Below are 23684 nucleotides of genomic sequence, written 5' to 3' on the forward strand. Positions count from 1 at the left end.
GGGTTCACGGACGAGTTCGTGGAGAAGATGGAGCCTCGGTTCCAGGCCGCGTTCAAGGCGATGGAGGAGCTGGAGAAGGGCACGATCGTGAACCCGGCCTGGGCGAGGGCCGCATGATCAGGCATTACTGGTTGAGGAAGTCAGAACTCGCGCCGGCCCGGTTCCTGAAGGCGCAGATTGAGAGCACGCTCGACGCCGTCTACAATTTCGCTGCCGACGTGGTCAGCGGTGAGGCCAGTTCTGGAATTCCGGTTGTTGTTGCTCTTCGTGTGGTAAGAAAGTTCGTAGTTCCCTGCGTTCTTTTTTTTTCTTTCCTGGAATCGGTTTGCCGTCGTAGATGCCTGTGTCAGTTTTCTGGTAAACGCCAGCATTGTCTTAGTAGCTTGAGAAGAGCGTGAGATGGGGATAAATTGAATTGGTTTCTGGTCGAAAAGATGAAGAGCTCGTTTACGTATTATTCACTTGAAATGACCGTGTATGGAAATTTCCGACGGTTGGTTTTCTTTTAGTGTGCTTAGCTGATTGCATCGGACACGGATGGATTGATTGACTTGATTATGTTTGACGCTTAATTTGCAGATTAAGCCCCTCTTACTTCTCCCGTGGATCGCTTTCTCTCTTGCCCTTTCAGTTGGAATAGGAGGTTCAGCTCTTGGGCCACGGTTTGTTGCAGAGGCATTGGCTCCCAGTAATCCTCCATTTAATTGTTAAAGACCGGAGTGTCCATCCTCCTCTCACAATCTACCCTTCAGGTATTTAGCTTTACGGAATGTGCTGCTCTTTTAACGTTTTATACCTTCATTGATCTATCCATTTAAGTTGTCAGTGGATGCACATTGCACTGTTGATAGTGGAGGTGAGCACAGCCCTTTTTCATTCAGTTGGGCACAGAACCAAACAAACTGCATTAATACAGTTTACCAAACCAAACCACACTATGTTCTTTTTGGTAACTTTTACTCCATCCTATTTTTCAAAGCAAGCTGAGCTGGTCACTTCCTTCGGTTTTGTTGGCAAATTGTGCGGCAAGCCAGACTCTGTTTTGCTTAGCGCATTCCTTCCCCCTCAACAAAAAGAGTCCCTCTAAAATCTATGGCATGGACAAATATGCACTATTTGGTGGTTTAAATCAGCACCTAACCTAGCTCTTCACCGTATGTCATTTTTTATTGTCTTTATTAGGAAGCAGCCTTGCAGGAGTTGGTATTGCTCTATGCTGAAGAAGTGGACGAAACTGATGTTCAAGGTGAATCTGAGTTCAAATCATTGGATGTATAGATCTATGAGAGAATCCCTATTTGAGCTTTGCCATTAAATTCTTTATGATATCTGACATTACCATGTTTTTCGTTTATTTAATTTTTCAACATGAATCGATGAGCTCTAAACTTCTAGAATTGAATTCACTGCATTTTTTTTTGCAATTGATTAGGATATATTTCCTCACAAAGTATCATTCCGTATCATGGACACGGCATGTAGAAGATCTACTCTCATCATGTCTATGCTCTCAGCATGTCCTGAATGAACTTCTTTTATACTTCTCTGATTTATTTCTTCCTTCAATGAAGTAGTTTAGATTTTTAATAAAGAAAGTGATCTATCTAAATTACTTCCATTCAGATCATCTACAGCTTCATGTTTAATTGCCAGAATCAAAATTTGCTACCTGTTTTATCGCATTTCAAGTAACTTCAATGGTTAATCGTAATAATAATAGAAAAACTTTCATGGTTAATCACATTTAAAATAAAGCGAGGTACAGGGGATGTATATCCACTGGATAAGAAGACCTTAAATCCCAGTACTCATTTCAAGTCGTTAAGTTGCTCAACATTTCACGCTCATAATAATCTTTTAGTATCAGGGAAAGGTGTTGAGAGATGAGAATATGAGCCCCAAATCTATTATTTGATACTCCTGATAATTGCTTAGTTGTAGGTGGCTTATGGACACATAAAAGAGTTACATATTGCTTTACGACTTAAATACTGGCTTCTTGTTGACTACATATTATTGTTTGTCATCTAATATTCGTGAAATTAGTTGGAGAGCTTGGATTAGCGGTGCACAGCAAGTCCAGTTCAAGCCAAGAATCGGGTAGAGCCATCCTGATGAAGTCCGGTTCCAGGTCAATTCTCAAAAAAATTAGTCCACTTCTTGATAATGAAACTGTAGAGTCGGCCTTTTTCTGGTTTGGCTCCCGGTTCTTATACTAAAACCATCTATTGGACCATGAAACCGACCAACCAGGGTGGTTCTAGGCTCAAACCAATCCAGAACCCATGTTTCACTTTATTTATAAAAAATGTAATAGCAAGTTGCAACTGAGAGGGATTGGAAGCCGTGACCTCAAGTATGAGGTGTATGCATAACACCACTAAGCTCACAAGAGTTTGCTTGACAACAGCTATAAAAGATGATCAATGATATTTTAGACATGATTTTCACAAGAAAAAACCTGGTTCTTGAGTACTGGAAACTGGCCCGAAACCGGCCAAGTGTAATTGACTCAGTTCTTGCTTCCAACCTCGGAAATGAATCGCCCAATTCCCAAAAAGAGCTTTGTGGAAATCAGATCATACATATTGTATGTTATTTCCATTGCTCATGTCCAGGCTAGTTGCAGATCATTTGTAACTGAGACCTCCATGGTTGGTACTAGGTTTTTGCCGTGGAATTGACACATCCTAGAACAGGTCACCTGTTGTTTTAGATGTCAAGTAGCAGTATTCTTTATACATCTGATTTTTCGATCTCAAATTTTCCTTTCAATGATTCAAGGAATTGATACTCCACCAACCATTGTTGTTTGATAGGGTGACAACAATCTATCCTTTTTCTCAGTTTTTTTCCCCTGCCTATAGAAGTTTCACCGACAAGTCATTGAGTTTCATGTTTTTTATAAAGATACTAACTAGAGCAGAGTTAACAACTAATTATTAGCTTCTCGTGACGCGCAAGAGCTATAAGCTATCGAATATCAGACTTATCCTTTTTATTGCAAAGAAATTAGTTGATCTTGGTTGATGTGCTCATGTGGTTATCACAGAGTAGGTTCCATGGCCTTTCTATTGTTGTTGCACATAAACAAAAAATTAATAATAATAAATCGAACACCTTGTTGGTTTCTTTTCTGGTTGAGCATTTTCTTTAGGGCAAGCTTCTAGAGGTCTCGGGTTGAACTCTATTTTGGTGCATGTATTTTATAATTAGGACTATCCAGTCTAGTGGCTTTTTAAAGTCATTATTGCTAATGAGGCTTAGTCAGCTTGTTAGTCTTGCGTGGAAAAGTTATTGCTTGTAATGTATAACAAAATCTTGGGTAATTGGATGTCTTCATTTATATGTCATTCTGATGGTACACTTGCATGAAGTTATGTCAAAATTAATCTTTTTGGTCGTTTGCTTAAGTGAAATTTTGGCATCTTTAATTTTGCAGATATTGCATTGATCACTATTTTCCCCATCATGAATGTAGGGTGTTCCCATAACACGAGAACTCGTTGTTGGACAATACTGCGCTGGTTGAGGGCTGGTTGGCTAGATTTCCAATGTTTGACCGGGTGGGTGGTAGAACATCTGACATGTCTGCAGTTGGTCTATTTCCAGCAGCCCTTCAAGTTCGTAAGCCTTACTTCTAATCTCATTGTGGTTATATTCTGATTTGACTCAAGAGCATATTCATTAGCGAATCCAACTTTGGGGGATCGATATCAGAGAAATGCTTGTTGGTGCATCCTTGGTGGATGAGGCTACCACGATTTAAAGTGGTAACATTGCTGTCAACTAATGTTTTTGGTGTTTCTTTGGAACGTTTTGTTGTTACCCAAGTCCAGTAAAGGAATTAGTTTCGGTATCAATGGGGCAACTTATGGTGTAAAATCTTGCTCAGTGTGTAGTGCTCAGGATTCTGCATGTGCACTTTTATGATGTAGGAAGCTGGGTCGCCGGAATGAACTTAGTATGGTCGAGATATCGGTCTTGATTATAGATAGCTAATCAGGCATTAAAGGATGTCAGCTAACAAGTTGAATAGTTGTCACTAATGGTATGCACTGTGATGTATGCAAGAGTAACTTGTGAACTTATATGCAGCAGAATCGTACTTGTATCCAGTCATTATGCGCTGAGAAGATTTTGTAGTATATGTGCTAGAGGATGTCATACAGTATAATTCATTGTAAAATAGAATGTAGAGGATCCATTTGATCCATTTAAGCTCACGACTGGCAATTGCTAGCAATTGCTGTTGTTGTCGTTTAGTTGCTTCAAGGCATGTTCATTTCTAGTTGCTGATGCACGCTACAGTGAATCAAAGTACAATGCACTTTGATTTGTGCCTTCTCTTGTTGCCTGCTTTTAGTATCAAATTCCCCAGCAATTTGAATCCTTGTTCAGGATGCAGAGTAAATCTGCAATGCAAGTCGGAGAGATGATTCTGTTTCCTTGTCCAGGATATCCATTATTTTGTAGGTTGTCTGAAAAAGAACCATAGACACGTTCATTTGGGGACTGAGCATATCCACAGTGTTTGCATTCCTAGATTGTGATTCCTTTGCTTGCTAGCAGTATTAAATCTGGCAGCAAATAAAATTCTCTTTAAGGATACTGTCCAACGTAAGTCTGGGAATCAATTCTGTTTCCTTGTCCAAGACATTGCTAACTTGTATGTTGTGTCAGAAGAAGATCCACAGAAACATTGATGTAGGGACTATAGATTAACTTAGCATGTCCACATTGTTTTTTTATTTTTTTGGTGACCCGGGAACCCCCGAACAGCCGACAGTTGGCGGGGTAAACCCGGGGCGAATTGGGCCACCACCACAGACCCAGCCGCGGGTGAGTCGCGCAATGGAGATGCGGGGTTTCAACCCCTCCCCTCGGTGGGGAGAAAGCGCGAAACCATTTGCGGCCACCGCGGGCGGTGGTAGCATGTCCACATTGTTTGTGCTTCCTACATTGTAAATCCTTTGGCAAGTAACTTATCATTGTACTACTTTCGTCAAATAATCACAAACATAAATGTAAAGGTCTGTTTGGGGTGGCTGTGAGTTTCAGCTTACCCTTCTGGTTTTAGCCGTAGGTTTGAGTTTTTGGCTTTACAAAAATGAAGTTGGCAGAAGACATAACTTCTAACTTGAAAATGACTATGGCTTATTTTGAGAATTTAATAATACTGAATGCTGAACCTTAAATCATAGATGTTTGGATTCCTGGATAATTTTACTTCTAAAATGAAGCATGTGATAACTTTTAGTGACCGAAATCCATATACCTGATGCACAGTCCCTATCATCCCCCCCCCACCACCAGCGGGCGCGGAAAAAGGAAAATAACAACACACACTCACACTCACACACAAAAACAAAAGAAGTAGAAGTTACAACATAAGCAGTATCAGTAGTTTTCCATAGCTGTCTGAGTGGCTTCTATACTGATACTGATGAAAGGATGGTTCTTGCCTTTTGTAGTCCTGTGCAATGAAAATAACTCATTTCTTTTCCAGGTGAAGAACAACCCTGCTGCATTTCCAAATTCTTTGTCCTTTTATTTGGTAGGAGGAGTAAATCCTTTATCAGAATGACTGTTCTGTAACTATAAGTAAGGAGAAAATATGGGCCTCCATCTTTCAAGATTCTTGCTCTTAATGCTTTTTATGATCACTTTTATTTTGTAGATGGGAGAAATATCAAAGTGAGGAGGAAGCAGCTCTTGGTTGGGGAAAGCGTGTCAGAAAAGCTGTTTCTTACAAAGAAGCATAGGCAGCACATCCAAGTGAAATGGCCAACAAGGTATTTTATCTAAATTGCCTTCTCTTATGCTGTTTGGGCTGGAAACTTTAGAATAAGAGTGTACTTGATGGTGTTAAATATTGACCAAGGGATTATGATGGTGATCTAATGGTTATTTCTTTGATATGCTGAAGAAACTCTCTGTTGTGCTGAAGAGCAACTTCATGGATCCACTTTTAACCATGCTCCTTTTATGGAAAGGGCAACTAAATAAATCCCTTTGTCATTGTTCTTTATTTATTCTGGGTCCTGGGAGTTGAAATTTGGATTATGAAGTTGCAAATGTCTTTCCTTTTTTAATTCGTAATTTTTCCACTAATGAAGGAAAGTTCAGTCGCAAACACTTGTAAGGAGGACTCATGCATTGAACATACGGCTTATTTTCCTCCTTAACTTTTGTGCATGCATGAGTTTGCTTTCAAATTCCTGTTGAAAGATATATTTTTTCTCTTCATCTTGTCCTAATGTCGCTGTTGGCTTGAATTGCTGACATCCTTGAAGGTAGGATGCCGGTCTGTATTTTGAGTTTCTCACTTGAGTATATTAAGCTATTTGATCCATTAGAAAATTTACAAGCAATAAAATCAAATTTGTTCCTGATCTCAATGGTGCTGAGGTTTTCATGCATTGACTTGCACTTATATAGCATCATAATTTCATTATTTGTTGGTTTACCTTTGAAACATAAAGCAGAGTGGTGACGAAGAGGAACGGTGCCAGAGCAAGAGCCAGAATGGGAGTATACACCTGCTGGACGCGCTCTAAAGGAAAAATAGTAAGTGCCACAATTCTTTATGTTTTTCTTCTCAGTGTTAAGTTTTTTGCTTCTAATTCAATTGATGAAAGGGATGCCAATGCTAATTCAGTTGATGAAAAAGAAGTTGTGACTGCTCCTCCGCCCCCACCAGATCCTGAGCTGCCGCCCACTGGATCTGCAATAGCTCAATCAGTGAGACTGTTATATGGGGAAGATAAGCCTACCATTCCTCTTTTTGTGATACTAGGCCCTCCTCCTTCTCGACCTAAGGATGCAAGACTCATTCTTAAAAAGAGAAAGAAGTTAGAGCAAATGCGGCCTGTCCAAGCAGAAGTCCAGGAGAGCAGGCAATGCCCTCTGCAGAATTTCTTAGGTGATGATGCTGCTTCAAGTTCTATCCCTCTGGTCCCTAAGCTTAATGCATTTCCACCATCGGTGGCCACAATGCCAAGTCCTGCTCAGAAGGAGGCTCCACTTAACACATCAACTTCAGCGATGCGTCAACCTTCTTGGGAGAAAATGAATGTAGAACTGTCCCCATCATTTGAAGTACTTCAGTTGGTTGTGTTGAGCATTGGTCCGGGTCAACAGCTTGCCCTTTTTCTGCCCCCTAAAAGCTTAGATCTCCCTGGAAGTGATGTATCCTCAATGAAACACAATCTTGACCCTACACACAATTTTGAACCAAATCATGATGGAGGTGCGCAATCACATCCCGTCGATGGGCTTGCAGATCCTGAGAAGTTAGACTAGCCTGAAAGAGGGAATTCTTCCAGTAAGACTTGGTTGGTTCTTTGTCAGACTAATCATCTTGATGCAGAGGAAGTCTCATCTGAGGAGACTGTTTCGGGTCATCCGACAGTGACACTAATCCATAAATTCAAGGCAGGGGAGTGACAATCTATGGAAATCACAATTCTTTCATGGGACTAGAAGCGTTAGGGTGCTTTGCAGATGGTGGCATAAATTCTTTTCTTGTAGACTTTGAGCAATGACAATGAGCAATGAAACTACAAAGATAGGGATAATTAGCCAAATTAGGACACCCCCGTGTAAAGCTTTTGTTATAGAAAATGAGATTATAGTGTTAGTCGATGTACATTCGTCTTACTCAAGTGTTACAGGTGCTAGATTAGCATAAAGATGAGTTAGTGCAAGCGTTTAACCAGAGTAAGGTTGTTGAGTGGCTTTGTCCAATACATCACCCTTAGATCAAGTCTAACTAGTGCATTTACCTTTCTTTTCTTCACTTGCCTTGTTCTATCTCCCCAAGCTTTTAAAAGGTTCTTCTGTATGAGACTAAAAGTTTGTATCATATATATTGTATTGTCAAAATATCACAAATTTTCTATGTCAATAAGGGTTCATTTTCAAGTTATAGTGATGAATTTTTTTGCATAATGAGCAGTATTAGCAACCATGAAAAGCCATTGTTAAAACTCCGCCCAGCTTTCAGGAGGACAAAGGGGAAATGCGCATATAGTTTACCTAATTTGTGCATCATTTCTTATAGATTCATATTAATTGAAATCGAGACTATGAGATTGCAAAGTGTACAGTTTTATCTCTTCAGGCACATAAACATACTTGGTGAAATTGAGTTTTACTATAATGACCAATCGAAGGAAAGAATGGGTATGGAGACTACTAATGAGATTTAACCAGCTGAATTGAGAGCTTAAAGAACCAAAGTGGACAGATTTATAACTTATTAAACCAACATCTCATCAGAGTTGAACAATGCTGCGTCTTCTCACCGACATTATCATATGAAATCGAAGCAGTGTATTTTGTATGACACTAGTATTCTCTAGTCGATGGCCAAAAAGAACTCGAACATAGCATTTCGATATTTGAATAACAAAGTTTTTAAGATATCTTCCAACAATACAAAGAGTGAGAATTAAGAACCACCATATTCTTTATAACAAGAATTAAAAATTCAAGATTGTCCTGATTTCCAAAACTAACTAAAAGTTAACTAATGTCAATTTTGTTTGTATATCTACACACTCAAAAGCTGATGAGAGAATAACCACTGAAAAACATTCAGATTGTGCAGTTTGATATCACTGCCAATGCTTATATCAGCTTGTCTGTCATTAGCAAGTCCACCCCCGTCTCTTGCATCTACGTTGATTTCGCCAGGAAGTACTATGTCGATGTCTGTCCTACTTCTCTGGAACAAGTAAACTAACAGAATTAAGGATGTCTACAATACATACGGAAACATAAAACAATGAACTTGCATCATGACCTCTAACACAACAGCCCAAAACCCGATCAACCTGAAAAGTAGAAATGTATCAAATGAATTAAAGATGGATTCTAAGATCGATCACCAGAATCAAACAACAAAGTTGGTCATAGGTAGATTTACCCGGTGAAATTCACTCTGGCAGCGTAAATGGCGCGACGAGCACCAGCATGTTAGACATGAGAAAAATAAGGACTAGGGGAGAGAGAGGGAGTAGCATTTATACCAGGTACTATAACTGTCTCATATTCATGTGGTCCAATTCTCTCTACACTTAATTTGTACAGCTCAGTACATCCTCCCACAGGATGGCACACCCCTCAAGCGTATAGTATCTTCTCTTATACAGAATATGCATCCCACTAGCTAACTCAGGTTATATGCCTCTCACTAGCTTAGTCACATAACTGAGACCTATTTCACAACCGAGCAGCACAGCATCTAGTTTCTCTGGACATAGAAAAGCCATGAAAACAGCAAGGTTGTGTATGGATTTAGCCAGCTTTCTTCTGAATCACACGTGCTATGACGTCTGAGACTCCACCGGCCTTCTTTTTTCTTGTTTTCTTCTCAAACGACGGTTCCATCTTTGATTGTTGCGTTTCTTAGTGTGACTGTTATCCCTGACCTGATGTAGAATCCTTCTTCTGGTCTATCTGCTTCTTGAACACCCTGTAAATGGAAGGATCACATCCAGTCATAAATCTGGATGGAATTGAAGTATCAGGATTGCAAAAGGCAATACTTACATCAGTGTCGTGAATAACCACATTTTTCCCTATCTGGGCATTCTTGTCAATTATGCAGTTCCTTGAGAAAGGAAAAGCAAGGGAATTTGTCAGTGGAAGGATTGTGAACTACTATTAACATGTCGTCGATTCAGAATTTCCTGTAGACATGCCTATTCAAAGAATGAATAATTACCTGATTTTAGTATTTTGTCCGACCCCAATAGGAACCTTCCCTTGTGCCACAAGAGATGCGATTTCAGCTTCAGTCTGACAGTAATCTGCACCCATCATCACGGTATCCTACAAATTCAAACGTGTCCCAAAAACCAACACCCATTAAAGTATGTCGCCATTGCTATAGAAATTGGCACACAAACTAACCCCAGTATTGTGAACTTGTAGCAAATTTGGAATGTCTATATTGATTACTAGCTTAGTACATTAGCTTGACAAAGGAAATTAGTGTCTATAAAAAAACGACAGGTAAAATGACCATCAAGTAATCAAAAGACTTGTATTAGAAGCATCCTGACTTGTTCTAAGTCCACTATACCTTCAACTTGAGGAAATACAAGCAATAGATGAAGATACAGCAATTCAAAAATATCACTGTACACTAGAGTTATATGAACAAATTAAATGGCATCATTTGCCCTTGTTAAATCTAGTCCACCACCTCAAAATGTTCTGATGGGATCTATTAACCCAAAAAGTTGAAAGCTGAAAATGTCAACATTCCAACCAAATCATCCAAGAATCTGAAAATTAATTTTCTCAAGCAATCACCATTATGATCTTCAAAAGGTCAAAGAATGTATACGAATGCAGCACACCTTAAACTCAACACCATAGTCTAGACGCGAGCGCACACCAACAATGTAAGAAGCAACCGTGAGAGATTATTGCATCTACAATTTGCAGAAACAGTTCAAATAAGAGACAGTTTAGACCATTACAAAAACAGAGACTTATCGTGTTGACAAGCTTACCTTGCATTTATCAACTTTACTGGGGGTAAGAATCTCGAAGATGTGTAGAAAGGTGTTTGCGGATCATAAAATTCGAACTTTGGAGGCTGCATTACAGGAAATTAACCCACTATTAGAAAAGCCACTGTCTCCTCAAAGGACAAACAATATCGCTTTATGACAGCCAAAGTTTGAACTCGAAGCTTCTATGATTTTTCTGAGAATGTGATTGAGATGAGGCCCAGATTGACATAGAAATTGTAGCCAAAAAGATCTAAAGAGTAAGTATTTTTCTAGCCCTAAGGTTAAGCCAGCATATCAAGTGATTAACGACTATAGAAGGTGATGACTGAATTCGCAGATGACATTGACATCTCCAATTTTGAGTTATCAAGCAGAAGATGCAATACCACACACACATCTGCTCTGTTAGGGCCAAATTAGTGTCAAAGAATGACTTGATTGTTCCAATGTCCTCCCAGTAGTCATTAAACAGATACGCCTGACAAATCAATGCATCCTGATAAGTCAGCATTTCTGTTAAGGTAGCTTGCAAGTACAAGTTACCTATAAACACACATCTCTAATGAAGGGGAGAGAGAGACAGAGAGAAAGCCCATAGCTTAGTCTATGTTAAAGAAAAGGTCCTGACCTGGACATTATGCTCTGCAACAGCTGACGGAATTATTTCAAAGCCAAAATCATTGCATGAGGGGTAGCTCCATCTCAGAAGCTTTAGTAACACGTCGATTTTACATACATATACGCCCATTGAGGCAATGTATGGCAAGTTCACTGCATCTTGCTTTGATAGCCCAAGAAGAGTATTGTCGACTTGCTGTGGGTAGAGGTTTGTGCAGGAGACGAGAATCCAAATAAGATTAGTAACTAGTTGATGCATTACATGATGCGCAGAGATGATGTCTGCCAAGGAAACAGCTAAAGCAGTCACGTCAAATGATAGGAAGTGTTTATTGCATTAACGATACCATTGCTTTCAGCTCATTGCCCTTCGGTTTTCCGGCAAATTGGATGATCGTCCAGTTCTGTCAATCTTCATCAGTCCACAACTCAAAGCACGACTGCAGCAACAAAAACCAGAAAGGTTTAGTTGCAAAACCCATCAGTAGCTCTAAATTTAGTGCAATTGAAAACGGACGTAAGAAACAATATAATCACAAAAATTTGGTTCTTCCCAACCATAAGTGGAATGTCAAGGAGAAGTGAGCTTTATATGCTCTTAAATCTTTTAAGGCAATATATTTAACCACAATAAGAACCTGTCATCCATTGGGACACATGAAACTGTGATATCGGCATTTGTATCAATATGCTTCTGCAATCAAGCCACAACTGGTCAGTTTAAACTCACAAACATATTAGATGAAGGAGTTTACGATGAAATCTTCAAAGTTCCTGCACAAAATTCATGTAATTCATCCAGTACAGGTGGTCACCAGACAAAATCAAGATATTCTCCACATTCTTGTACTTGGCATCCTGCGGAAATAATTTGAAACCAACATTCAACTTCAAGAGAAACTCCAAAAAACTTTGCACAAGTAATTGCCAAAACCCTAAGCACTTGCCTCAAAGACCCATATGAATTGCCTAATAGCATCAGCAGTCCCCTAGAACCACCTCTTTCCAGCTTCACCCGGAGTTTGAGTTGCCGCAAGGACCTATGTGTGTTACCAAATTTTTTCATATTAACTGCAGTCGTTTCTTGAGTTAAGTCATCAGAATCCAAAATAATAAATCGGAAAAAAATTATACCTCCACAAATCCATCACCAAAACTAACGCCATTATCAAAGTTGTATGTCCAAGAAAGGTGGCGATTGAGGGAAAAGGAATTAAACTACGTTAAGATGAATATTTTTCTGATACCACTGTTAATGCAATTGCTCATTGGGATATCAATCAACCGGTAGCATCCTCCTATAGGAACTTGCAGATTTAAAAAAACCACATAATTGAATATATCGTTGAGAGAGTGCTATGTGGGTAAGCAATGGGCATATACAAATAATCACTAACTGCTGGCTTGGCCCTTCTGCTAGTAAGTGGAAACAATCATGTTCCAGCACCTCCTCCCAGTATAATTAAAGCAACACTCTTCGGGTCTGCTCTTGGAGTTTCCAACATTGGAGCTTGAAGAGTCTGAAATCACAGTTCAAGGAAAGTAACAAGTAACCCACATTAGGGAACAACATATTGGGATCAAAAGTAAATCTCAGATAAGAGGACAGACAGGAGAGCATCTTCAACTGAGAACTTCCCCATTTTTAGACAACTAAATTATCTCAATCAAGTATGATAAGACAAATGATAGCAATTAACACATCGAACTCAAGGCAAGACCCCTCAAATAGCTATGAACTACCTTGAGAGGAGGATCAAGGCACTCAATATGAAAGGTCCGGGGAGCTATCACAAATAACGCCTTCATAGTAATACTGCAAGACAAAATGTTACAAAAACCACCAGTGAGAGAACAATAGATGGTCCCCAAAAAGTCCTCAACATCGAAATGATACAAATCGTCAAGACATCTAATTGACACAAAAGAGGATAAAATTTTATCCTGTAGACAAAATTTTGCCTATGGTCACTGTTATGATTCAACAAGGGTGTAGTGTAAATATAAAGGAAAACTAGAAGGTGCCTCACAACTTTAGAAACAGCATAGTTACGAATAAACAGAAGTGGTATGTGATGGCAAAGCAATTAACAATATATTACCCCATCAATTCCTTTCTTCTTAGATGAATACCAATCCAGAGAAATTTCAGATTTTAGCTTGTTCCTGGCAGAAGTCGTAGTCTCTGGGACCTCCAAGCCTACTGAATTCTGTTCTTTCTCATATTTCTGAGTGTCGGGATTGTTCTTAAGTACTCGGGACAAAAGCCTCGAGCTACAACATGTAAGCTCGAGACTGGAAAACTTCTACAAACTCCAGAATTTAACAGTCAATTCATCTCAATCCAAGAGCAAATAATACATTCCGCAGGGATATCTATGAGCTCAAGACAAGGGATGAGCGAGAGAAGAGGACGGCAAGAGAGAAAGCGATCCACGGGGGAAGTAAGAGGGGACTTAATCTGCAAATTAAGCGTCAAACATAATCAAATCAATCAATCCATCCATGTCCGATGCAATCAGCTAAGCACACTAAAAGAAAACCAACGATTGGAAATTTCCATACACGGTCATTTCAAGTGAATAATACGTAAACGAGCTCTCCATCTTTTCGACCAGAAACCAATTCAATTTATCCCCATCTCACGCTCTTCTCAAGCTACTAAGACAATGCTGGCGTTTACCAGAAACCGACACAGGCATCTACGACGGCAAACCGATTCCGAAAAGAAAAAAAAGAACGCAGGGAACTACGAACTTTCTTACCACACGAAGAGCAACAACAACCGGAATTCCAGAACTGGCCTCACCGCTGACCACGTCGGCAGCGAAATTGTAGACGGCGTCGAGCGTGCTCTCAATCTGCGCCTTCAGAACCGGGCCGGCGCGAGTTCCTGACTTCCTCAACCGGTAATGCCCGATCATGCGGCCTCGCCCAGGCCGGGTTCACGATCGTGCCCTTCTCCAGCTCCTCCATCGCCTTGAACGCGGCCCGGAACCGAGGCTCCATCTTCTCCACGAACTGCGTCCGTGAACCCGATTCGGCTCGCGTCAAGGAAAAAGCCCTAAATCCAGTGCTGGTGCAGCCAGTCCACGTGCCTCGTCCACACAGCTCTAGCCCTCTTAGCCCGCGCCTCTCCTTCTTCGCCGCGCCATCGGCCTTGCCTGTGCACACCGAGATCTCCCTCGCGACCGATCAGGCTACCGACAGGACAGAACCTGGTCAACGGCGGGGGAGCCCGGTGCCGCCGGGAACGAGGACCGAGGCCGCCTCCCTCCCGCCGGAGGCCGACCTGGCCATGGGCGGAGGCCGGCGGCGTCTTCGGCCTGAGGGAGGGGGAGAACGAGCAGATGTCGAGACGAAGGACGCCATCGGCGCAGCGGCGGCTTGGAGTCGGAGTTGATGACGAGTTGTTCGTCGGAGGGAGGCAATCGGACGGAGGCTGGTTGCCGAGAGAACAACGCGAGCACAAACTTATGCTCGATCTCGAATGTTGGAAACAGCTTGGAGGCGAAGGGGGCGGGAACTAGCTGCGACTCCGATGGGGCTCTTCGAGGAGGCGACGTGCCAGAGGTAGATGATCGGCGAGGCTTCTTGGAGAGGCGGAGGCGGAGGCGGAGGGGTGGAATGCGCTGAGAAGGAAACAGAGGGAATCCATCTCCCCGAGGAGGAGAGAGAGTCCAAAATATTCAAGTGAGGAGAGAGAAATTTAAGCGGGATGTTGCGCATTTATTATTCGTGCTTTCTTACGCCGAGCGAGCCGAGCCACCAGCCGCGGAGTTACTTGGGGGAGAGAGTGAGAAGAGAGAGGAGAGAGAGAAGCGCACCGAAAAGCGAAGACGGGCCGACGTGGACTCGCGCATTTGGACAGGTGTCGAACGGTGAATCGTTCAGAGCACCAATGACGTGGTCCTTTGAGGGTACCTAATATTTTCTCGGGGTTTATGGGTTTCCCAAGTGGGCCCAATAGGGGCCTGTCCTTAGCTCCTCAAAAAGAGGAGCTTCATGGGACCCAAAAAAAGAATTTATCTATCTTAATTACACCTTAAATTTACCAAGTTCGATTGCAACTAAGTAATTCATTAACTTTTCACTGATTAAATTACCGACTGGTAATGGATTACCAATTCTTACGTCCCTATGCTTTGCATGTCTTCGAATATTTTTCCGGAAACGACCAGATGATCGTTCGCTCTGCTATTATGTCACTAACGTCTGCATGTACTGCGCAGGGTACTTCCCTAGTCAACTTGACGTTCCCTACAATTTCTCCTTCGCCTTCAACCCATGTTTCGGTTCTCATAATTCTCTGTTCTTGATTATTTGGACTTTGCCACCTGGCATTGACTGAGTAAACCTTCAGGAGAAATCAAGCACTTAGAGAAAAGAAATGCATGTGAATATGGTTCTGGTGTGCTGATGATTACATTGCACGTCAATTGGAACAACGAGACTGCAATAAAAAAGTATTCACGGACAATTACTTTTTCTTTTCCCTGATAAGAAAAGGGAAAAGAAAAAACAGAAACTGAGTTGACTAGGAAAGAAAGATATGCTATTTAAGTCGGCAACCCGCCTTTACATTTTGCCATCATGTCAACCGAGTTGAAGTATCCCTTGATGAAGAATTCGATGGGACGCAACTGCTGAAGCTGAAAGAACAACTTTTGAGTTCTCCAAGTTTCGAGATTCCGGGTCATGGGTGGGCCAGTTCTGGCGATTCTGCTACTTGCTCTCCTTGGAGATTCCACTGGATATGCAGCTACAAATCCTTATGATCGTAAGCTTGGTTCAACCACTTTCGTGACTTTTATTTCCCAGAATGTATTATTTCGTATAGGTGAATTTGCGATGCAGTTCTGGACTTTCTGCATATTGTCGAGCCCTTGCTTACTTAGACGAACTAAGGTTCCCATAGTCAGAGGATGTCACAACATCTGCAGGAATCAGAGTTGACCATTTGTCCACAACCAAATATAAGAACCCCAGCGCACTCAACTCTCTTGAGATATCGATGTTTTCCTGTGTTCCTATCAACGATGCTAACGTCATTTTTGAAGTGATCTAAATCTGGTTTCACCCCCTTTTGCCTGCCTCTTTCATCCAAGGAGGCTTTATTACCTGCCATTTTGCCTGAGAAAGTTTCAGAAGAAAAGCGAGGGCTGACATTTCGCAATGCGTCGAATGAGTAAATCTAACTGTTTGTAGTTTCTAGAGCGGGTTCACAAACAATTAATATTAAGCATGTTCTGGACTTGGAAGTCATTATCTTACATTCAGGTCATTCTACACAGATTTTGTTTTGGTACAAAGATCATGCTACTTTCGTTAGATAAGGGAGTCGGTTACAAAGATTTTACAGGGTGTTAGTTTCTCTGGAACAAAGATCATGCTGTTGGTTGGCTATTAAAGCAACCAAAGTTCTAGACATCTCTAGAGCAGCTACTGTCGGATAATTTATCTACCTTTTCCATTTTCCTGCTTGCGCACTCCCGGAGGACAGAGGAATGATGACTTTGAAGCAACTTGCTTCAGAAACTTATGCAATCCTCAGATTTACACAGAAGATGTTGGATAATTGCTATTCAATATACACACAACGCATATCTATTTATTAAATTCTTATTTTTCAATTGGGTGTATTCCAATGCAGTCAGTGCGCTTACGGGGCTAATGACTGATTGGCAAAATGCACCACCCAACTGGGTGGGGACTGATCCTTGTGGCGATAATTGGGTTGGGATTCGCTGCAATAATTCTCGCGTTACTTCCATGTAAGGTTTTGAGCATCCTTTTTGACTTTATGTTTGAGAATCTGGCTTTAAGAATTCTATCTCTACAAATAATTGGAATCTTAATTTCAGAATTCTGTCGAGCACAGGTTTTGACAGGTTCGCTCTCGGGAGACATTGGACAATTATCTGAATTACAGATTCTGTAAGTTCACCGTCTCTTTCACTTCCCGGTTAATGTTCAGAGCAAGGACTAAATTACCACTTATGTAGTCTTTTTCTCCCAAAAGATAATTTAGATATATATTACAAAAATATCTATCTAAAAAGTGGATGTAGTAACCATAATTGGAGGCAACTATTGGGAAAAAGGGCTCCAGTTTTTATTTTGCTGGTGTCATGTATGTAGTCCTCTTATGTTGATTTTTGTGTTTTCTTCTCTCCCATGTGTCCTAAATTGCATATGGAGCTGTCAATGTTGTGCAAGTAGCGTGATTCATGTCTACGATTTGGTCTATTATCTGTTTAAGCTGCTTGAAAAGGCCTTCAATTTGTTGCTGACTTTTGAGCCTTTTCATGAAGAGACCTATCTTATAACAAGGGCCTGACTGGATCTCTTCCTGAACAAATTGGAAACTTGATTAAGCTCACACGCTTGTAAGCTATATATCATCAGCATTTCTAGTGTATTTTGTGTCCCACGTCTTTCAGAGTCACAAATGACCAACCTACCTTTTCATCTCAAATTGCAAGAATTCTGGTTGGTTGCGGATTTTCTGGCCAAATACCAGATTCCATCGGATATCTCCAGAACCTGGTGCATTTGTAAGTCCTCTACCCCATACACTTGATTTGGACCTTGCATGTGCATGATCGGTTTCGGACAAGCTAGAACATGTTCGCTCAATTCTGTCATACATTATTCTTCTGGTCATCACAAGTATCTGAACTCTTCCTTCCAATATATTGCAGAGCTCTAAATTCAAATAGATTCAGTGGGCCGATTCCTGCTATCATTGGTAACCTTTCTACACTTTACTGGTTGGATCTAGCCGACAATCAGCTAACTGGATCTATTCCCATATCGAATGGAAGCAATCCTGGCCTTGATATGCTACTTCGCGCATAATTCACTTGTACGTGCATGTCTTCTAGCTTATCATATAGCTGTATCTGTGAACTGATTTGTCTTTGTTGTGTTATCTGACTAATATTCTGCCTTCATGCACAGTCATTTTGGACAGAACCAACTCTCTGGCACAATTCCTCCCCAACTATTCAGTTCCAGGATGCATCTCGTACATGTGTAAGTTCTGAGAATCCACTAGGGTGCTGCATTTGGTCTATTCATTGTTTCCTCGAGGCTTCTCAAGCCTTATCTAAAGAAAAGTTTGATCTTCTCCTCCCCCTCCTCCTCTCCCCCACCACCCCCCCAACTGCACGGCTTTGTTGTCCTCTTAACTTCTTTAATGGAGCAGGCTTTTTCGACAACAATCATCTCACAGGTAGCATCCCTTCCACTCTTGGACTGGTGCGGAGTTTGGAAGTTGTGTAAGTATTTATGGTTCTACACAATTGTCGTGAGGATTACTTCCTTGTGCTTATTGCACTTCAGGTCAATGTTTGACCTATTTCAATGGTCAGTCGTTTTGATAGGAACGCTCTAGATGGTGCAGTCCCTGGAAATCTCAACAATCTTACATCTGTTCAAGAACTGTAAGCAATACATAATTCTGGTCGTTTTCACTGTTATCTAGTGCATATCACTATCATCAATCTCCTAAATTTACTGGTCTACTCTTTAGTCTTCTTTCCAACAATAGGCTAACTGGTCCGTTGCCCAACCTTGCTGGCATGAACGCCCTCTACTACCTGTAAGTAATAATTGTCGTATATTATCTAATGGCACACTGTGTAATCGCTGATTATGTATGAGCTCTATGAGGGAAACAGAGCACATGGTGAAATGTAAAAGATAATCTTAGACTCTTTTTCTTAATTTTGAATCCGCCATTGCTTATTGTCCCACTACAACTGTATAAAACATGGACTTCAACTGACAGAGGTGGATTTGCAGGGACTTAAGCAATAATAGTTTTGATGTGACAGATTTCCCTTCATGGATTCCAACGTTACAGTCTTTGACAACATTGTACGTTTCCCAATCTGTGTCCGTTGCATCCATCAATTCCCTTCAACTGTCCCCTGCCCCTGGAAATGAAACATGACATTTAATTGTTTTCTGGATGTGGGTTTCCGGACTAGCCATCTCTGTTCCTTTTTCTTAAGATAAAATAGAAGAGTTTTAAGTAAATAACAGGGTTATTCCTTTTATGAATTTCAGAATGCTGGAACGCACGCAAGTTCGAGGAGTGCTACCTGTTATCCTTTTCAGCATTTTCAGTTTTGCAAAGTGTGTAAGTATTATCTCGATCTCAATATTTACCTCAATGTAATGGATTTATACTTCTTCAAATCTCAACCTGCTTCATTCCATCGACTTCCTGGTTCGTTTCAACTTGGACATTAGGGATGATGGTTGAACGTGTGAGTTTTCCTGTGATGTTAGGGTCTTAAGAAACAACCAGCTGAATGGAACCTTGGATATAGGCACCAGCCATGACAATCAATTGCAACTCATCGATCTCCAGACCAATTTTATCGATAACTTCAAGCAGAGTACTGGAGGTTACAGTGTTGAGGTGATGTAAGTCATATAAAACTCTTTGGCCCTTTCACTCACTTTGTCACAAGATGAATCGAGAATGCTTTTTGTTTTTCACAGTTTTTTTTGCTAATGTTGTGCCCGTATATTGTATTTCTGCAGACTTGTCGGTAACCCGGCTTTGTCAAGAAACAGGAGCAGCTGGGCAAAGTTACTGTACCATTCCACAATCCAACTCCTCATACTCGACACCGCATGACAAATGCATCCCAGCCGTTTGCAATTCAAATCAGACTTCCAGCCCCAACTGTAAATGCAGCTATCCTTACACAGGAACTTTAGTCTTCACAGCTCCTTCTTTCTCAGGTTTAGGAAACTCGACTTATTTCAAAACCTCGCAAGCTCCATGATGATCTTTTTTCAGTCCTATCAACTTCCGGTAGCTTCCGTCTCGCTGAGTGATCCGCTCAAGGATTCATCTGATTACCTTAAACTGAATCTTGCGGTCTTCCCATCTGAAGGGTTAGTTTCAATCGGACTAGCATAAACAGTATTGGCTTTGTGCTCAGTAATCAGACTTACAGGCCTCCAAAATTATATGGGCCTTTCAATTTCATTGCTGATCAGTACACGTACTTTGCTGGTAATATCTCCAATTAACAGAGACACACATTCTGTTGCCTTGTCTATCTAGATTATCTTTATTTCTATCATACTAACAACAATCTCTCTCCCTCTTTCTCACTTGCAGAAGTACAAGTACCAACTACATCAAAAAATTTGTCAAACATCAGTGTCATCATTGGTGCAGCAGCCGGTGGTTTTGTTCTCTTCTTGCTATTGCTATTGGCTCTTGTAGGGCTTTATGCTTTTCATCAAAAGAAAAGAGCAGAAAAGGCTACAGAGCAAAGCAACCCTTTGGTATGGGCAGATTCACTGCATTCTTGCCACTTAGCTTGTCTCTGATTCTGAAGTAAGTCTCAGTCAATGTTCGTTGTTATTCATGGAAATGCAGTAAACTGGGACCTGAATAAGAGCAGTGGCGAATTTCCCCAACTCAAAGGAGCGAGATGGTTTTCTCTAGAAGAGCTTAAGAAATACACCAACAAATTTGCAGAAGCCAATGAAATTGGATCCGGTGGCTATGGAAAGGTTTCCTCTCTTGTCTCTCGGTTCTGCTAAGAGAAACCTCAGTTAGCATTCTCTTGCTCCTGTACTCTTTATAATAAACCCAGAGACTTTCGTTGCAGTCCTCACGTTAACAAGAAAGAACTTTTTTATAAGTTCCATTTATTCGCCACCTTGTTTGAAGCGTAGGTTCACTGTATGACAGTTACTGAGTTCGAAATCTCCTGGTAGAATTTTACATGAACAAATAAGGGCTTCTTAGACTTGACAAAACCAGATGTGAGTTTGCTCATACAGAGAAAAAGTAAAGCTGAGAGATGGGAAGTCGTACATGTTGCTGCACATTAGTTTCTACTTAGTTTTATTCGCTTTCAAAGAGAATCTTATATGCTCACATGGCTTTAAATTTTTCAACTGCTTTTCTTATCTGAATGTTTCCATTTAAGTTGATCCCCTGATTCCATTATATTCCTGAACAGTAGATGATTCTAAAATTTTGTCTTGCTTTAATTTCCTTCTTATTTCTCTTTAATCTGAGAACTGTATCGATACTGCACCAGCATTGTGAAATTTTTTATTTGACTTCAAAATCATAAGCTGCCCTGGAAACTAACCGAGTTATAAATTTTGTTGTTGCTGTGGCAGGTCTACAGGGTACTTTTCCCACTGGAACTCTAGTTGCCATAAAACGAGCACAGCAGGGATCTATGCAGGGTTGGGTCGAGTTCAAAAATGAGATTGAGCTTCTATCAGAGTCCATCACAAGAATCTTGTCAGCCTTGTCGGTTTTTGTTCTGAGCACGGTGAACAATTGCTAGTGTACGAGTTCCTTCCAAATGGTACCATCAAAGAGAGTCTCTCAGGTATCTCTCAAGATTCTTATGTTGAGAAAGCATTTGTGTGGAATTTAGGTTTTTTAAGAAAAATTCCTCCCTCATATTATATGTGTTCACAACTACAAGTTTCGACTTGCAGGAAAGTCAGGAATCAGGTTGGATTGGGCAAGGAGACTCAAAGTAGCCATTGATGCAGCCCGAGGTCTGGCTTATCTTCATGAGCTTGCTAATCCTCCGATCATACATAGGGACATAAAATCAACCAACATCCTATTGGATGATCACTTGAATGCGAAAGTTGCTGATTTTGGTCTCTCCAAGCCCGTGACAGAAGGTGAAAGGGGTTATGTCACCACTCAAGTCAAAGGAACAATGGTCAGTAATGAGCTTTAGTCTAACGGTAGATGGTCAAACCTTTCTCAGCAACACACAAACTTTGAATGAGTTTTTGATTCCTAAGACGGCCCATGTTCTTGAGAACCAAAAACTAGGACAATAATTGTCTAGAGAAGAAGTGCACTTTACAGGCTTTGATCAAGAGTCTTCTAGACAAAACAATTTATGATAATCGTTCTTTTCAGTTTTGATGATAATCATGATTATTCCTGCAGTCATATGAGAGAGGATGCTAGTTTGTCTCAAAACAAGAGACAATCAGTTTACCTGAGTTGATGAAAAAAGGGTGATAGAGTTGAAGCCATTTTTGTTAGTCTAGCTTTTCTGGATGAGTTTTACAAACCAATCATGCTATATTCTTGTGAAGGGCTACTTGGATCCTGAATACTACATGACGCAACAGCTGACTGAGAAGAGCGATGTATAGCTTTGGAGTAGTGATGCTGGAACTCCTTACAGCCAGAAGGCCGATAGAGCGGGGCAGATATATTGTGAGAGAAGTGAGGGTGGCCATGGATAAGGACAAAGATTTGTACAATCTGCAGAGGATTCTCGATCCTTCCATCAGTTTGGGCACGTCTTTGAAGGGACTCGAGAGGTTTGTGGAGTTAGCAATGAGATGTGGAAGAATCCAAGAGCAGACAGGCCAACCATGGGAGAGGTGGTGAAGGAAATCGAGAACATCATGGTTTTCGCGGGTTTGAATCCAAAGGCCGAATCTCCAAAGGCTGAATCGGCGACCACTCAGCCAGTTATGAGGAGGCGAGGCGGAGTATGCCACACATCTCTACAGCAACGAGGACTTCACAGAGGATAGTGGGGGCTTCCCACCTTCAAGGATCGAACCCCAGTAGGCAAATTACAGTCACGATCAGCTTTAGTGTACATTAAGAAAATCAAACTAGCATATGTATTCACGACCAACTCTTTCCAGATGTTCAGGTCTAGTGACGTTTGTATTCTGTTGAGAATTTAATCATGTAAAATTACCGGCCTCTATGTGTGAGTAGAATTCTGAAGGAAGTGATCATTCATCTTCCACTTGTACAACCAGTTGGTCTTCTCGCGGAGAAGACAGTGTATGGACTCGTTTTATGAGTGATTGGGAGGATATGAGGGCCACCACGAACACCTTGTAACTTCCTGGACTGCCGGTTCTGGCTTGCCTGCTTCTTCGCATAGTCTTCATGGCTCCCCATGTCTCGTGAATCTTGCTGTGAGCGAGGGCTGCTTCTGCTTCTGACGAGACAGGAAGAAGAGAGTTGGGTCAGGAGGAGCCAAGAAAGAGAGGGGTTGCAAGGGGACAACGACCACGACATTGGCTACTGTTAGTTGAGATTCAGATGCCATCACCCCTGCATGGTGGTGCTTTCTCGGCCAGTTGGTGTAGAGGAGGAGAAGGGTAAAAGGAAAAGAAGAAAAACGGGAAAAGAAGAAGAAGGATCAGAATTCAGGCCGTTCAAAATGCAAGTAGAGGAAGGAAGAAAACGCATAACTGTGCTGCTGCGTTAACGTTTGAACCAGATAATAAGATGAGTATGTCAGAAATAAAAGAAGTTGGTTATTTACAGAAAATCAAATAAATGTTAGTAATGAACTCAAAGAGTTAATAACGCTAAAGTGACCAGTCATAGAATTGTATAAAATGATTAATAAGTAAGGCAAATAAAAATAGTAATTTAAAATGAAAATAAATATTATGGTATTGTTTAGTGAACGATTGCGTTTAAAAGTAGATTACGATCGAAATGATTTTTTATTTTGTTTCCAGGAACCG

The 23684-nt window shown here is 41.0% G+C and overlaps 1 long non-coding RNA gene and 2 pseudogenes across 2 annotated transcripts; 2 read left to right on the forward strand and 1 right to left on the reverse strand.

Annotated features, from left to right (window-relative positions):
- Positions 1–584: 584 nt before the first annotated feature.
- On the forward strand, positions 585–5949 carry LOC104454290. 2 transcript variants are annotated; one of them, XR_005552711.1, is made up of 5 exons: positions 585–752; positions 1183–1246; positions 2047–2131; positions 3482–3623; positions 5681–5949. It is a non-coding gene; the product is annotated as an uncharacterized LOC104454290 (long non-coding RNA). The 2 variants fall into 2 exon arrangements; XR_005552710.1 differs by lacking the exon at positions 2047–2131.
- A 3056-nt stretch (positions 5950–9005) lies between these two features.
- LOC104428302 lies at positions 9006–13605 on the reverse strand (annotated as a pseudogene).
- A 3114-nt stretch (positions 13606–16719) lies between these two features.
- LOC120295646 lies at positions 16720–22724 on the forward strand (annotated as a pseudogene).
- The last annotated feature ends 960 nt before the right edge of the window (positions 22725–23684 follow it).

The sequence above is a fragment of the Eucalyptus grandis genome, chromosome 7 (assembly GCF_016545825.1).
Source record: "Eucalyptus grandis isolate ANBG69807.140 chromosome 7, ASM1654582v1, whole genome shotgun sequence".
Classification (NCBI taxonomy): domain Eukaryota; kingdom Viridiplantae; phylum Streptophyta; class Magnoliopsida; order Myrtales; family Myrtaceae; genus Eucalyptus; species Eucalyptus grandis.